Genomic DNA, 16,282 nt, shown 5'->3' with positions numbered 1-16,282 from the left:
TCCAATCGGCGATCCACGCTCAAAAAGCGGATACAATATCAATCATCTTTCGTAGCAGCCGATCGCAGCAATAAATCCCATTGTTGTCAAACCAATTTGCCGTGATCGTTCTGCCGTTCGATTCCCTTTGTCGCGTTCATTTGTTGCGCCCAATCGTGTACAAGCTTTCGTCTCCACGTTAATACAACCAGCGAACATTCGTCCATCGATAAACGAGCTCCCGTACGATCACTAAACCTTCGATTATCCTAACCGACTCACGAAATAAAATCCTAACACGTTGACTAACTGCTATTTAATCTTTGATTTATCTTACTCATAGCGAAACAGTAGAGTCGCTTATTACAATATTTGTTTCGAAGGCAAAACGAGGTGCACACAAAATATGAACACTTTGACTTCCACGCCGAAATCACATGGTTCGCTCAGGACGTCCCGGGAGCATTTTTATTATTCAAAGAATATAATGACAAAATAATAATAAATTGATGATGTAAGACAACATTCTTCCCCAATGGGTCGTTTATCTCATTGGTGGTCACAGGTGACCACCGTGGTGTCTTGGTAACAGTTGATAGCGACATATTATAACAAGGCTTCGTTTATTTTAACAAACCATTTGCATTCGTTGCTTCGTCGTAAGCAAAACGTGCAGAATATGTTGTTGAAACGTGTAGAAGATATTAGTGAACAGTATTTGCTCATGCACGCTTCTAACTTCAATTATATGATTATGAAGCAGCATTTACAATTATTTTCTAAGGTTTGTTTATAATAATATTTGTAGATTACCCCTCAAAGATATGGATGCAAACGCAGTGCACTGTTAGCTGCAAGATTTGTTCTCATTCTTCCTTTTTATTGATGTTTGAATAAAAATGTTTAATTGTTCAATGGGTAATTTTGTATTTCAAAGCATCTTCTATTTATCGGTTATATTCCAAATGCCCTAACTGTCAATTTTCATTCAATTTTTACAATTGTAAGAAGTTCGAGCGCTTCGGTCACCAATGACAACCGTGGCCGGTCATATATGATCAATGTGGCAGTCAAAGTATTAACGTAATCTAGATATACTTTGAAATAATAAGACTTGGCAAAACTTTGTCTTCTTAGTTGTTCGAGTATTTTTGTAGAATAAAATATGATCTATGTTGATTGAGATAGGGTACACGAACACTTTTGCCAAGTATTTTATAACATGTAACTGGCACTTTAAATCAAAATAATTGATCAAATGATATCAAAAGTATCAAAAATTTACTGAATTTCCATCAACGTTTCTTTAATTCGAATGATTTAATTAACTTGCAAATCGCCAATGACAAGTCCAGTATCGATCACTATAGTAGCCATAATAGTAGTGAAGTACGTTAAATAATCATTAAATAAATAAATACCTTAAACACGAAGGGCTTCACTCAACGATCAAAGGTAACAAAAATTCTTGGCATATCGATATCGTCTCTATTACTTGACATCGAACGATTGTTCGCGAGTTCCGATATTGCATTCTTGTCGATCCATTTTCCATTCAGTAACCAGGCAAATATGCCATGGATACGAGACGTGCGAGTTTTCCGCCTGGAGAAAGCTGAAAAATCGGCGCGGCAACCTGGTGCAGAGTCAATCCGGGAATTGATTCGCGATGCTTCTGGAAAGCGCGCCTATTCACCAGATTGCTGCGTTCTCCGCGCTCCTCGCCTCGTTTCTATCTTCTTTCTTCGACGCTTTTCACGGGAAACGTCGTCCCGTCGCGATAAATTTCCTCGCGAGGATGCGCCTTTGTGCGGGCCGGCTCGCATGGGCCGCCTCCGCGTCGTCAGCCAGACGCGCTTCCCTCGTGGATTGGAATCGCGTGAAAAATTGCCGATGGATCGACTGAGCGCTTTAAAGACGCACTGGGTGCGATGTTGTTTGAATTTAGCCGATGAGAAATCATCGTGTCGATATGACGTTTCGTCCCTGAAAGCAGACAAATTTTTATGGTTAGAAAATATTACTCGGTGAATTGATGAAGGATTATAATGATTTGAGAAAAGCTAGATTTCTACGATTCGTCTTATTAAGACCGAACCTTGATAACTCGAACCTCAACGGAAGAACTAAAATCACCGATTTTGTAAAAATTTCGACTTATCAAAATTGGCGAGTAAAAGAGGTTCGACGAATGAAAATCCGACATGCAGAGGCTTTGTACGAAGGCACAATTACGTTCACTTTGTCGGAAAGTTTCAGTATTTTGAGCTTCCTCTCAGAACTCATTTTATTCAATGTAATTGCAAAAGTTAAAGACGCGGGAGATGATAGCAATTGTGCGTTCGACTGACGAAAAACGATTAGCTTCTATGGAATGCACGTGGTCGAAGGACAAAGGAGTTCTAATACTGCTTGCGTCGTCTTGTGTTTTTCGTTTCATGTTATTCGAGACAATCCTAACAGCTGGAAGCATAGCTATAGGTACACTACGAGCTGTAGAGGCAGCAGCGATAAAAGTTCGACTTACAAGGGTAAATTTACAGAGGACCTGTAGAAGTCTGACTATTCTAAACTCGAGTTACAGAAGTAAAATAATGTATTTGGACACGTGACAGATAACTCGAGTCAATGTAAGTGTTAAGTCACGCGAGATGGTCCGTGCGACGTCCCTCGTGGTCTGGCCCGCAATAAACCCAAGGAACCACCATAAACCGAATCTTTTTAGCTTAATCTCTATTCATATAAGTATCTTCGGTTTATGGATGGTCCTTAAAACAGTCCTTAGGTTTATTGCACGCTCTTACTAATTACGGAGAAAGCGAATGTTTGCCTAGCGAAGTAGCAGGTTTTTCCCATGAACAAGGATACCCATGAGCCACATCTGCAGGAGACTTTCTCCTCATATTTTATTTATTAACATTGGCTATAACTAATGGGCATCGCGGATCGTTACCGTCACTTTTCTACCGAAAAGTGTGTTCTTAGTTCAAAAAGGCACACCCACACCGAACTTTCCTCCTTAATAGTACGAGACGGGTCTATTACTGTCCTACCAATCTTCGGGCAGTCGAGCCAACTACTGTTCTTCCTATCTTCGGGCAGTCAAGTCAACTACTGTTCTTCAAATCGTCGAGTAGTCAAGTCAACTAATACTGTTCTACAAATCTTCGGGCAGTCAAGTCAACTTCTGTTCTTTTAACATTCGAGTAGTCAACTACTGTATTTTCCATCACGACAAAGTCAATTAACTCCTGATTCAATAACAGGATATCGTCATCACTACAATCTACGCGACAACAAGTGTTATAAGTTATTGTAAATATATATATTATAGAACTGTAGACTACGGTTGTATTACATAACAAACACCCCTATTATTCCACAAGAAATAAGGAAATCGACCTGTTCGTGGTGTCGATTATTATAATCGTATAATTTACGACTCCCGTTGACGCGCTTCAATGCGATCGCGTCTCCCCGCGACTGGACGAAAAAACAATAAGTTTTATTTCGACTTCTGCAAGTTCTCGCAGAGCGCAAGGGAACGAACAAAATTGTAGTCGTATAGAGGTTCGAGTTATCCAGGTTCCATTGTAATTGAATATGAAACTGAATATATGAAAATGTTAACAGATTTGATATTTGATCGAAGAAAGGCAGAGAATGTTTTGAGAAACATAAATGAAATTTAATTGAGGATCATAACCGATTTTGAGAGCCTTTTTCTTCGCGATTCTAACGATGAAATCGGTATTACGATGTGCGACGCTAAAAAAAAAGACGAGACTGAATTTATAGCTCTGGAAGCAGGAGTTGGAGGGGAGAAATGAAGAAGGCGACTATCAAAGATCTCTTGTCAAGCGACAATGTTGCAAAAATCAGCTCGATCGCTGCACTCAGTACAAGTGGACGCATCTTCGATTTATAGGCGCGTTCGGTTGAAAAATGTCGGACAAGAAAACTGAACAACGAATAAACATCAAGTTTCTTGTTAAACTGAACAATCCTGCGACGGAGACTGCATGTCCCGTGCGCGTGTTTCTGAATCAAAAGAGTCCACTTTTCGTCTACATTAAGTGCAAAAGGGAAAACAACGCTTTTCAATTTGCATCGCAGAAAATTATTTGCCGAAATCGTTTTGAACGCTGACATACGATGGTGCATACGACTATGTGTCAAGTCTAAAGAGAACTACATACGTAGTCGAATTTTTCTGAATTTGTTTAATAAAAGAAAGTACTTCAGTTCATTGTATGAAAAATACTTGACATTAGTTAATAATTCAAACACTGCAGTTTGAAACAAAACAGGAAAGGTTTCTACCTTTCGATTTTCTATATTCCAATCTCTCATCCTCACCATAAGTACACTTGAAGCTCCATCACTAGCGAACACGGTTTCCTACACCCTTCGAACGACATATTCTCCGGTTTCTCCACGCAGACCCAATTAACTTCCACTTTTCCAACCCTATTTTCTCCGACGACACCTACCCAACCGCGTTTATCAACGGTATGAAACTCCCTCTCGTGATACCCCAGAACATTCTGAAAATCTCGTGCAAACGGCTAGAAATCTGACCAACGCCACACGCGATTAGAAAAGATTCCAAAGAACCCATCTCGACTCTGTGAATGGGGATTCGTTTCTACCCTTCGCACGGTCTCCTTTTTATCCGCGCTTTTCAACTTGGAAAACGTCGTTATACACGATAAGTTTCGCGTTCGAGAGTCTCGTCGTTCCGGTTCCGCCGATTCGTCAGGTGAAAAGGGACGACGAGTAGGTTGTTCGTTTCGAACAGCCGATAATGACGTTGCATGGTCTTTCGTCGCGCGAATAACTCGATCTTCCGTGGGGAAACTAACGTCGACGCGTCTTTATCGCGCTGAATGGAAACTGCGTTCTGGGAAATTCATTTAAAACGAGCGCCGCGGAGAATCATGACGCCAAGTAAGATTCCGTGCAAGTTCGGTCTTTGGCGACGTTTAATGATTTCATGCTTCGCTGATAGCTCGTCTCTTTCCACAATTTTGTCTCTGGCCGTGTAAAAGCCACGAGAAGAGCAGGAAGCCGAAAGCTCAAAGCATGATTGTATAAGACGATGAAGTATGACAAGGATTCAGACTTGTGATGACTCGCGGTGACAGGAATTTTAAAAGGATACTGAATGGCGAAAGGTTAGAGGATGGAGAACATTTTCAATGGAGTGAATTTACTTGAGAAAATATGTTTTTACATTTATTTCGTTTCATTGTTGATCGAAATTCAATGGAATATTTTCTGAAAAATATTTGGACTGAGAAAAAGGAAGAAACTTTCTATCAGATTCATTCCACCTTCTCTTTTATGCTTATCTATTAGCTGAATGTTTTTTAAGAAATCCAAAATTAAATTTAAGAAACGTTTGAACGAAGCTAAATGAATTTATGTGAGGATTTTTAGTTCTATTCGTTGGAATATTTTTGGAAAAAACGCAAAGCTCCAGCTTAATTTCCAAAGCACGAATACCCGTAGCCGACTTAATTACGCGAATCGTTAAGGAAATGATCGCAGACGAAGCGTTCTCAGGCTCCTAATGAAACTCTCATACAAACAACAAGACGATCCTTTTCCAAAAGGAAACGGTCTACCACCCACGGGTTTCTACAGTTTTAAGCCATCACGTCGGTGTTCTATTTCATCCGCCGAAATTGTTTCCACCGTTTACGCGTACGATGCAGGTTCGCGAACCTCGTTATCACTAGTAACAGGTTATCATCTTAATTAGACTGTTAACAGGCAGAGGGGTCGTCTCCCGAGCAGAGATCGCGTTTCCGCGAAGCCAATCTCGGGTGCATGGTTTCCAGTGAGTCAACCGAGGACTCCGCCTCTGCGGCTTCAATTTCCAAGCGATCGTCTCGCCTTTGCCGGATGGATGAACGCGTTTCTGGCGACGTGGATCACGTCGGTGACCCGAGACCAACGATCGAACTGTCTCGATTAGCTTGCCGGTAATATCAACCGATTAATGTTAACGATCAGACTGATTAATGTTAATGCCCTAGCTAGCGATTGAGAAGTATGTAGAAGTATTCCGCGTATCTCCGGATAAACAGGAACCGATGAGCAATTAAAGCGCGCGATTGGAAAGTTCAGGTTCGACATAAACCTAGATAGCATTCCTTTTAGAAAGATAATTGCAAAGTAATTCTTGAATATTTTAAGATTTTTGACGACATTTAAGACATAAAAGATATAACTTGGAAAAAACGAAGCTGGCACCCCGCTGGGGGTAGTCACCCACATGCTATATTTATTTTTATTTTATTTTTTTTTCACCAATAAGATATAACACTTTACCAAATGTCCATAAGGACAAATTGTAAAAAACCAAAATAAAATAAAATAAAAAAAATTTAAGATTATTTTTCTATTTGGACAGAATTGCAATGAAATATTTTATTGCACTATATTATTTTGGAAAATCTCTACGTTCAGTTTCCGCGATATTTCTCTCTTCCAATTGTAAATTTTGAACGATTATGTACTGATTCGTCATTCAGCAAGGGGTAAATAAAAAGTATGAAATGTTCTATAAATTGCGGTTGAAGAATTGAAATTTTTAAAGAATCTATGAAACTGAAAATTGATTCGAGTTTAATCTTCGCTGCCGTGTTGGACGAAGAGACAACGTGGATTTCCAGAAACGAAAATTTCCCGACCACGAAAGCCTAATTTCAGATTGGACAGACGGACGGATGACATTTGCATTTCCATCAGAAGTTCGAGATCCGGTTTCGTTGCATCGGCCCTCACGGACCGTCGACGGTCACTGATTAAATTGGAGAGTCGGGAAAATCAGTGCATCACGTCTGCCTTCGTCGAAATTAAGGGGAACTGAGCGCTGGCCGTATCGGAAACGCGTTTCGCCGCGATTAAGTGCACGTAGGTCTCCAAATGGAGGAAGAAGCTCGTGGAAAATGGTAATTGAATCGTATGGTAGAGAAGAGCATAAGATATACCAGATGAATAAATGCATATATTAAATGTTAGAAATAATCACATGGATCAGGTATATATATTGAAAGCAAATTTATATCAAATGAATATTTTCGAGAATGAATAGAATTTCAGAATATTTTTATCGCGTATCTTTCTTTTAAATTTTGCAGAAACTTTTATGAAAGAAAATATTTTAAAAGAAACACAAAGAAATATTCCAAGGGAAGTATAAACGTATACCTCATTGCAAAAGGAAAAATACCCTGTTAGGATAAATATATAAATTTCTTTAGAATATTTTCCATCTGCAACGCTTGTTATCCTAAGAATGAATTTATATTCTAAACGCTCTGTACTAAATTTCTTACACAATACCTCACAGTAACTCAAACCAGAGCAATAACGAAACTAGTAATATTAGGTTGTCCGAAAATTATCTTTCTTTCGCAAACGTGTTCTTTACAACAGTGCACCTTCATACAAACGTGAAACCAAGTCTGTGAAATGTCACGGTGTTTATCTCAACAAAACAAAATGGATTATACATAATTCGACAAAATAATATAAAACAAAAGAACATAGTTTTTTTATAGTTTATTTTGGTTTTTACAATTTGTCCTGAAGGACATTTGGTAAAGTATTATATCTTAGTTATTAGGAAATAAAAAAATAAAAATAAAATATAGTACCTAGCGGGGTGCCATCTTCGTGTTTGCTAGGTTATATCTTTTATGTAAAGAACATTGTGTGTCTATTATTTCCTCATAACCAAAGAAACTTTTCGGACAAACCTAATATAATATAAAACTCCAAAATTTCTAAAACTTAAAATCTCTGACTCTCAACAAGATCGTTAAGGAAATATCAAGTGCACGACAATTCCTACAAACATTAAGATTGCAAAACGTCTGAAAATTTGTTAAATCGTTAGAAGAAATGTATTGGGCCAGGTAACAGAGAACAAAGATCATTCCCAGGCTGACAGGCAGCGTCTTTCACCAGACGACAAACAAATAGTCAGTCGTAAAAACAGTCTCAGTGGGTTAATACGGTGTCGCTGGACCGGTTCCAAAGGGCGAGTGTGATGCAAATGAGCTAGGACCCCCCACGAAACCCGTTAATGAGACGATTTAGCCACGAAATCGTGGAGCAACCTCGCGACCGGTGGAGATGCTGCATTAACGCGATATGACAGCGAGATAGATGTAACCCCTGTCGGAGTCGTGAAGGCGTGATGTTGCCACTGCCTCGACAAAAGGCGCAGCCGTGTTAAACGCGACATAAATCTTCCGTCCAATGGTCTCTCGTCTCTCTGACGAGAGTCGAACTAGTTTCTCAGTAGGTATATATACAAGTCTCTGAGATAAGTCTTGCGCGATTCTAACGACTCTGAAGGGACGTTGGGACTGTAGAAGCTTTGTGTTATACGGAAAGAAAAAGGAACACGTGAAAAGGGGATGAAGAGAAACTTGAATGGTTCGATCATCGTAAAGCATTATGTTGATCTGATATTATTTCTGACGTTATCGTGGAAATATGTTTGGGTTGACTCCTCAACGTAGACACAACAGATATTTTAAGTATATTTTCGAATTCTCTAATTTATAAGCAATTCATTTTCTTCAACGGTGGGAATGATCAATTTATATAGTTGACATTTACAACTTATATTAGGAGTTTGAAGTTTTCATGCGGATCCCAATAGGGTTCGTTTATAGTTTCTTATCTCGAGATTATGTCCTTTCAATAATTTTTTAATTCTTTTGTCCTTCGAAACTAAAGCTATACACAAAATAGATATATAGCAAAGATTCTTTCTTTCGTTTAAAAGGAACAATTCACGTAAGAAAAGGTACAATATTCGGCATATTTCTTTATAATGATATGTCGTATATTCATATTACAATCTAAATTTCAGATCTTCTAGGATTAAGTTCCTTCGTTCTTCTTTCGCAGCGTCGCAGTAAAAACAACCACGTGTTTAATAAAGCAGTTACCTCTACCTTAACCAAGAAGAATTAAATTAAAAAAATTTAATAAAAATTTAATAAATTCCCAAACGCGAGTGGTTTTCTTCGTTTACAGCAATATTCGATCAGCTACCATGGTATTGCCATGAAACTACATTTAGGTGCACGTGTCGCGACATTTCCATCAAAATTCAGCGTCGACGATAACGCCGGCCTAGGAAAGGGGAGCGTCGTAAAGGGATGAAGAGGAAGAGCGTTTCGATCGGGCGAGACGGATCTCGCGAAAGTTTCCACCGGAAACCGAGAGACAGCGCGGCCGGAACAAGAACACGGGGAAAGAGAAGAGAATCGTTGCTGCGAGCCTCAACCGTCGCCGACGAAATTATATGCGGAATCCGTTCCCTATGGAAACGGGTTTCTATGGGCTCGTGCGAAATACCGGGTGTCTTGACAAGAGCAATTTATCATGCTCGATCTGTATTTGCATACGTCGTCAAAGGTCCCCGTCGCTTATGCCGGGGACATCGCGTAGTCGAGTGCCTTTTGAAATTCGCGTGTTTGCGAATACTCCTCTCCGCTTTACCCCTCTGTATCTCCGCATCTCTTTATTTCACTACGCTTCCGCGTTCTCCCTCTATGTCACCACCGTCACCCTCTTCGTTGCGAAAAACGTCCTCTCCATCGAACGTATTACGAATTTTCTATCGTTCTACTTAATTTCGTTTCCCTTATCTCAGCTAATACGTTTTTAACTGATACGTATACGTTGCATCGAATCCGCTATCTTACATGAGAAGGCCACCGGTGAAAAACCAGTAATTAGCCATTTATGAAAAAGAACATTAAATTTATGTAAATTCACACTTCGATGGAAATAATTTTAAAAATGCAATTTAAATGGAAAATTGTTGTACGTGTTAAATATTATGAACGGTATTGTACTTTGAACTAATCGTAGTTTTATATATCTTTGCGTATCATTGTATTCCGAGCATTTTTGCATCTTCGATTTTTCCATAAACGGATAAGAATACACACTCCAACGATCACAAAGCTTTATGGTATTTTCGTATAGCATACTAGAATTTGCCGTGACCACTTAGAAACAGCTTAAAAATTCCCCTAAAATCACGGCTTCCGATTCTTTTTTCATCGGTCAATGATCGTTTTCGCTCTTTGGACTCAACATCTCTATTACGATCAAACTCTGCTGTGACTCGTTTCGTTGGTCAGAACATTCTGCGATATATCTAGGCTCGATCATCGCGTATCTGAATCTTCAAAGACCCTTCTTCCCCTTGTGGATCGTCAGGTGTGCAGTTTCGAATGAATCGCGAAACATCGTGATTCGTTCCCTGTTTTGGGAACGGGCTTTGCCTCTGTTCGAGGCAAACGATGCGCAAGATATGAACTCGTTACGAGAACCGATCGTAGTCGAGGAACCTGATCTCGCAGAGCGACGAGGGATCATCGTGGCTGGCCAGTCTTTTCATTCTCGTAAACCGCGTGAGCTTCGCTTCAGAACAAAAAGGGTGGTCCGTGAATCTGCGCAGGATGATACGTTCCAGTGTTCAGGGTTGATGTATTTCTAGCGTGTGTTTATAAGGAAGGATATTGAATTAAAAGCAACGTAAATTCGAGGAGATTAGATCTTTCGCTTACGATGGTTATTGCTGTGTAATGTTGCGTGTAATGCTTTCCGAGTTGAAAGGCGGTTGAGATGTAATTGCTTTAAATTATATAGTAAACAGGAGAAACCATCAGACCCATAAAAATGACAAATTTCAAGTTCTTTGCTTTTATAATTTTCTAATATCCAGGTAATTTTGATCAAATTAATTTCAACTTTTATTGAAATGGAAATATGATTAACGCGTACCTCATCGTATTACTTTGATTATTATCATTTACATATAATACGTACATTATCGGCTATAAGTATTTAAGTACCGATTGAATACTTTTCACTATTTTTATTTCCTAGACATCTTATTATAAACATATTATCGCACTATATAATTACAGTGGTTGCGTGATCCTTTGCAAGTGTATGCATTTCGATCTTCAGATGTTTCATTTACCAGAACACGCGTCTATCGTAACGCTGTAATCTAAAAAGCTAAATAAAATAAAATTTGACGTTTTCCCAGTAAACATAATTAGTAAATATCCTAATACCTATAACGCGCGATATACAAGACAATAAACATTCAAGTCCCAATTAAAGATCAGTAGTTTTACTATCGAACAAGATATTTCTGCACGAAACTAATCTTTTAAAACACGTGCATTTAATAATAAATCGTCGCGAATCTCGCCGAAGAAACAGGATATTCAGCAGCGAAGCCGTCCTTAATAGCGAGATATTGGACATAACAAATCGTCGTGGGACGGTCGGGAGCCGCCATTAATCTTCGATCACCGTTGGCTAGACCTTCAATGGTGGCCACGTTGCACGAAGGATCTTCATCCGTGCACCCTGCAACCTTTCGCTGACCAGTGTCCAGTTTCGTTTCCCATTCAAGTACCTCGAACGAATCGGGATTACGATTGTCACGCCTCTCGTCGCTCGAGAGAACGTGCTGCACAGTCCTCGATACAGATAAGTCATGGCTCGCCGTTTTTCTCCTTTTATTTCATTCTTTTAGAACGAGATGACGAGACCCTCTCAACGGACATCAGCGTCGCTAATCTCGCGGGACAATTACTCATTTACATGCTGTCCTCGCTGTGCTGGACTTCTTCCGACATTTCTGCCTGCTGAAACGATTCAACGACTTGTCTGGAATGTCATCCGAGTTGATGGAACTGCAAGATTCGTGTATAACGAGATCGGTCTTTCGAGCTTCGGCACGTACTGATTTCTGACGTTGGAATTGTTCGATTCTCGTTACTCCTTCAGAAAAATGTTCTTCTTCTTCTTATTGTAAATCGTTCCCATGGCTGTCGTCTACATTTGGAATACAATCTGACACTGGTCACCCCTTGCTTCCTAATACCCTGTAAGATTCGCCAGACGAATTTGAAGATCAAAATGTGAGAAACACGAGTTACATTCATGGTACGTATTACACACCATAAGCACGTACACGTTCAAACTATGGCTCAGTTAATTAAATTATTGTTTCTATCTTGACGTACGAAAGATTTCGTCGAGATAACGCCTAGAAGATTCTTGTGCCATGTATGTGATCGGTGACTACGAATCGGTGAAACGAATTCGCAAGACAGGAGCTAATTCCTTTAACTTTTATGACGCTAGTAACTTAATGTTAAAATAGAATATCAAACGATGAAGCGACCAAGCGTTTCATGATAAAGACTTACGGTCACACAAATTCTAAATCTTTCATGATAAATATGTTTTCTGTTGGAAATACTTTTATGTCAGAATCAAACCAAAAACACAAGAAGTCAAGCAGACTACCGAACTGCCCTGTTTTTGCGACCAAGTTTTCAGGACGAAGATAGGAAGAAAAAACAATATCATATATAAGCACCGCTCTGCGGCGACTTAAATCCAAATTATAAATTATAATGCCAAAAAAAAATGTAATTCCGACACACATAATATTGTATGGCAATGTCGTACCGTCAGGTATCGGTACTGTAGCCTAATCCACCCCACAACAGAAATTTATTGTTTATTGTGAATTCCATACATATGTAATAATCATCTTCTGGGTCAATAAACGTTATGAAGAAAAGGAAAAAAAAAACAAGAAGTCAAACTAAAAATCTTCCTTCTCAAATCGCCTAATAAATTCGCTTGATTAAAAACCAACTACGCCTCATTTCCAATAACGGCTAATGCCTATCTGTTTAACATTCATCACGAAACAATTGAGCCCGAAGGCACATTAATCCTCGAGACATCAGCTAGCCTCTCTTCCCGCTCAATGCCCCTGACGAAACTCTCAAGCACCGTTTAAACGTCGCGAAATTCGAGCAGTCATTACTCAACACGAACCCTGTATATTTCGGGCCGGTCAACTTCCCGACGACGAAACGAACCCCCGTCGTCGGTCACGCCTCCCTTCAAGGCCGGTGGTTCGTCTCGCGAGTCCTCGATACAGATAAGTCATGCTCGTCATTTTTCATTGTCCGCTTTCAACGGTCGAGCAACCGGGGCGAGATCTCGCCGACAGACAGAGACGGTGATGGTTAACGCGTCTAACTGGACTTTTCCACAAGCGCGAGTTTTATCTTGCGCTTCCACCCCTTAATTTGATTAATCGTGAAGGATCTTGACCCTCCTGTTCGGCATTAATCACCTTCCGGCCGTATGCATACATGGCCGCGGCATTAAAGCGGCCGAGCTGGACGTGAATGAGAACCGACTGCCATTTGTTACGCGACCGCTTGTTTAGAGAAGCTTTACACACTCGACCGGCTTGCTCTTTCGTGCGCGAGCGGATATTAATGGCAGATTAATTCGGCGATCCTTGTGAAAGACTCGCACTGGCCAAGACGATCGGCTTTTGCTCGCCTTTTCGAACCTGCACTGCCTTCGTCTTTCATTCTTCTCTTTCTTTCCCTTTTTTTGTTGTTGTTCGGTTTGAGGTCACGAGGTCGAGGGGCAAAGATGATTCTTTCGCGGATGGACTGTTTCGTTTCTGGTTTCTCATTCTCCAGGGATGAATATATTTCCTTGCAAGTTAATTTCGTGATTTATTGGAGAGAATACAGGGACAGGTATGCACGCACACTGCGAGACGATTGCTAACTGAGAATTCGTTTAAAGAGTATTCGAACGAATAAAAGTTATGTGAATGGAAATTATAATAGCGGAATCGGTGATACACATGTATTAAAATAGAAAAACAAAGATTGCGTTTTCCATGATTCGTTTAGTTTTTTTGGTTTTATCCACATAAATTTCGAGTAGGAGTCACGTTGAAATTGACTAGGGAAAGTTTGGTGTTTTGTGTCGGTAGATGGATCAGGTACTAAACTTTCGTTCTGGTTTCGAGTTCTATTCGAGTCCCTTCAGCACAAAGGTTAAAGTTGTTGATTTACTGGCTGTTTATACCCTTTGCAACCCTAACTTCTGCATTATAACCGTATTTATACTAATAGCGCTGCCTTTACCAACGTTTACTGGCCCGACCGTCATTTAATATCTCCGTTTGACATAACAAAAAAGTGGGATAAGAAGGTTACAGTGTAAAATGTCGATCGTAAAATTTCGACTCCAGTGACGCTGAACAAAATCCCGCCTCTCGAAAAGCAAACCCGATCTGTTACCCTCTTTCGGTTTACCCCTTGTAACTTCCTGTGCTTTCAAGTGCCACAGTGACAATTACGTGTTTGTAACGTAAAATCGTGAAACATGAAATATAAATATGACGGTGATTGCGTGAACGCAGAGACACAAATTATATACCTGGTCCGCATGAAAAAATAAAACGTGTTTGAATACATCGATATATCGTCAGAGTTCAAGAACGACCCATTAAAAACATGAGCGTTCTGTCTGGTCTACGAGCCTAATGGGGGTGATATGGAAAATGGACAATTCAGTTACCGAGAAACAGCCGTAGAAAACATAGATTTATTCACATTGAAGATAAAGTTATTTGGTAAAATCACTTTGTAAATTAAATCTAACACGAAGCATCGTAAACAGTTTATCTAACATTACGTATTGCGATGCTATAACTTCTAAATAAATTGTGAATCTTCATGCAATTAAACTTTAAATTTCATTTACAGCAGTTACATAGACAAATTTAAAGATGTATAGTTGCATGGATAATAAGTTTTATAAAAATATTCAAATACAAATATATAAAATATCCAAACTATTCGCTACAGTATTCGACAGACGAAACAGATTTCTGCCACAAAGTTCTACTCTTCCAATACCCATCCATAGAAATATCAACATTTCATGAATATCCTAAAGAAAACTCATAGAAACATGTACTCCCATAATACGAACGCCAAGAAAACACCTGAAACCACCGAAACGTAAATCCTCGTTCATAGGTCGAACCAACTCCGAGACTCGACCGTCACGAACGATCCTCGAGATCCTCACGTGACGTAAGACGTACGCTATGGAGCAGGTGGCGTCATTAAGGGTGGAAATTCTGGTAAATTCCGATTGGGAAATTCGTGGCAGGAGATTCAGGGTGAAATTGCAACGGTGCAGTAGAGGCAGCTTCCTCTCGTTGGTATCGTCGTCCGCCTGCAGGCAGCAGAGAGTTCAGGGAGAGAACTGCAACCGGGTAAACCAGCTTCGCCACGTTATAGGCCGTCCCCAGAGTGCAACTATGCCTTTGGCTTTGATGTTAGCCCGCCGGTGGAGTCGCGTGATGGCGAGCTGCCGTTCCACAGCGACTAATAGGTGAAACGTCCCTGCATGTACTCGCACATGTACACGCAAGGTTATGCACGAAGGGATGGCGCAGCATTATCGGGAAGGGAGAGTCGAAGCCGGATGGAAGCGCGAATCGAAGGCTGACCGCCAGGAGGTAGCTTCGACTGGCACCGGGTTAACGGAGAGAGGATCGACAGGATTCGGATGCTCCGTGGATGCCTTACGGCTAGCCGGACACGTATCCACTGATTCGGCATATCGCGAAATGCAATTATCGTGGTGAATTGGACGGACTCGAATTACTGGCCACCCGTGACGACCGACTGCCATTCCAGATTACTGCCGATACCCGCTTTCGACGTTTCAATATTTTTATGTGCCTTTTTTCCGACGGAATTCTAGACTGAAGAATGTTAGGGAAATATCCCTAACATTACATACCAATAGGTAGTGCAATATGTTTGAGGTCAATGGTTACTGATTGCTTTCAATACTTGGAAAAAGAGAAGGGTAATTGGAGATCGAAGTGCTTTTGGCAGCATTAGTTTGTGACACGAAACTGTAATTTCTGGGTAGGATAGAGATTGTTAAAAGCTTCCGCTTGCAAGTTTCGAGGCAACAGATCTTACAAGTATCAGTTTGTGATACTAAATTGCAACTTTTAGGAAGGAAGTGATCGTCAGTGTAGCTGAAGGTAGTTGGATAGCTGTAGAATACTGTTGCGGGTATTAGTTTGTGGTATTTTCGTAGTTTTTGCTTATGGAAGGGTAAAAGTAGTTATGGTAGCTGGAAATTTCTTCTTTCTGGCTAGTGTTCTTCCAATGATTGGCTTGTCATCTTTTCTTAGCCCTTGGAAGAGAAAGAAATAGAGGAAGTTAAACTATTTGAAAAATAATTATTCTTGCGGTTCTTAGTCGATGATCTTTTTTTATCAGTGTTCATATAACGATTCAACAGAGCGGAACAAGCGATTGAGTCATTAGGCGATAGTCGAGAGGAAGTCGGTAAATCAGGAGGCCCTCGAAGG

At 40.2% G+C, this 16,282-nt stretch overlaps 1 long non-coding RNA gene across 1 annotated transcript in view; it reads right to left on the bottom strand.

Annotated features, from left to right (window-relative positions):
• Positions 1-746: 746 nt before the first annotated feature.
• LOC132908027 (uncharacterized) overlaps positions 747-16,282 on the bottom strand; it is a 95,974-nt gene continuing 80,438 nt past the window's right edge. Inside the window, exon 3 of the long non-coding RNA XR_009658292.1 lies at positions 747-1,965. This is a non-coding gene — a long non-coding RNA (uncharacterized LOC132908027). The remainder of the gene's footprint in view (positions 1,966-16,282) is intronic.

This window comes from Bombus pascuorum, chromosome 6 (genome assembly GCF_905332965.1).
Source record: "Bombus pascuorum chromosome 6, iyBomPasc1.1, whole genome shotgun sequence".
Lineage (NCBI taxonomy): Eukaryota > Metazoa > Arthropoda > Insecta > Hymenoptera > Apidae > Bombus > Bombus pascuorum.
This window is presented reverse-complemented; position numbering and strand designations above follow the sequence as displayed.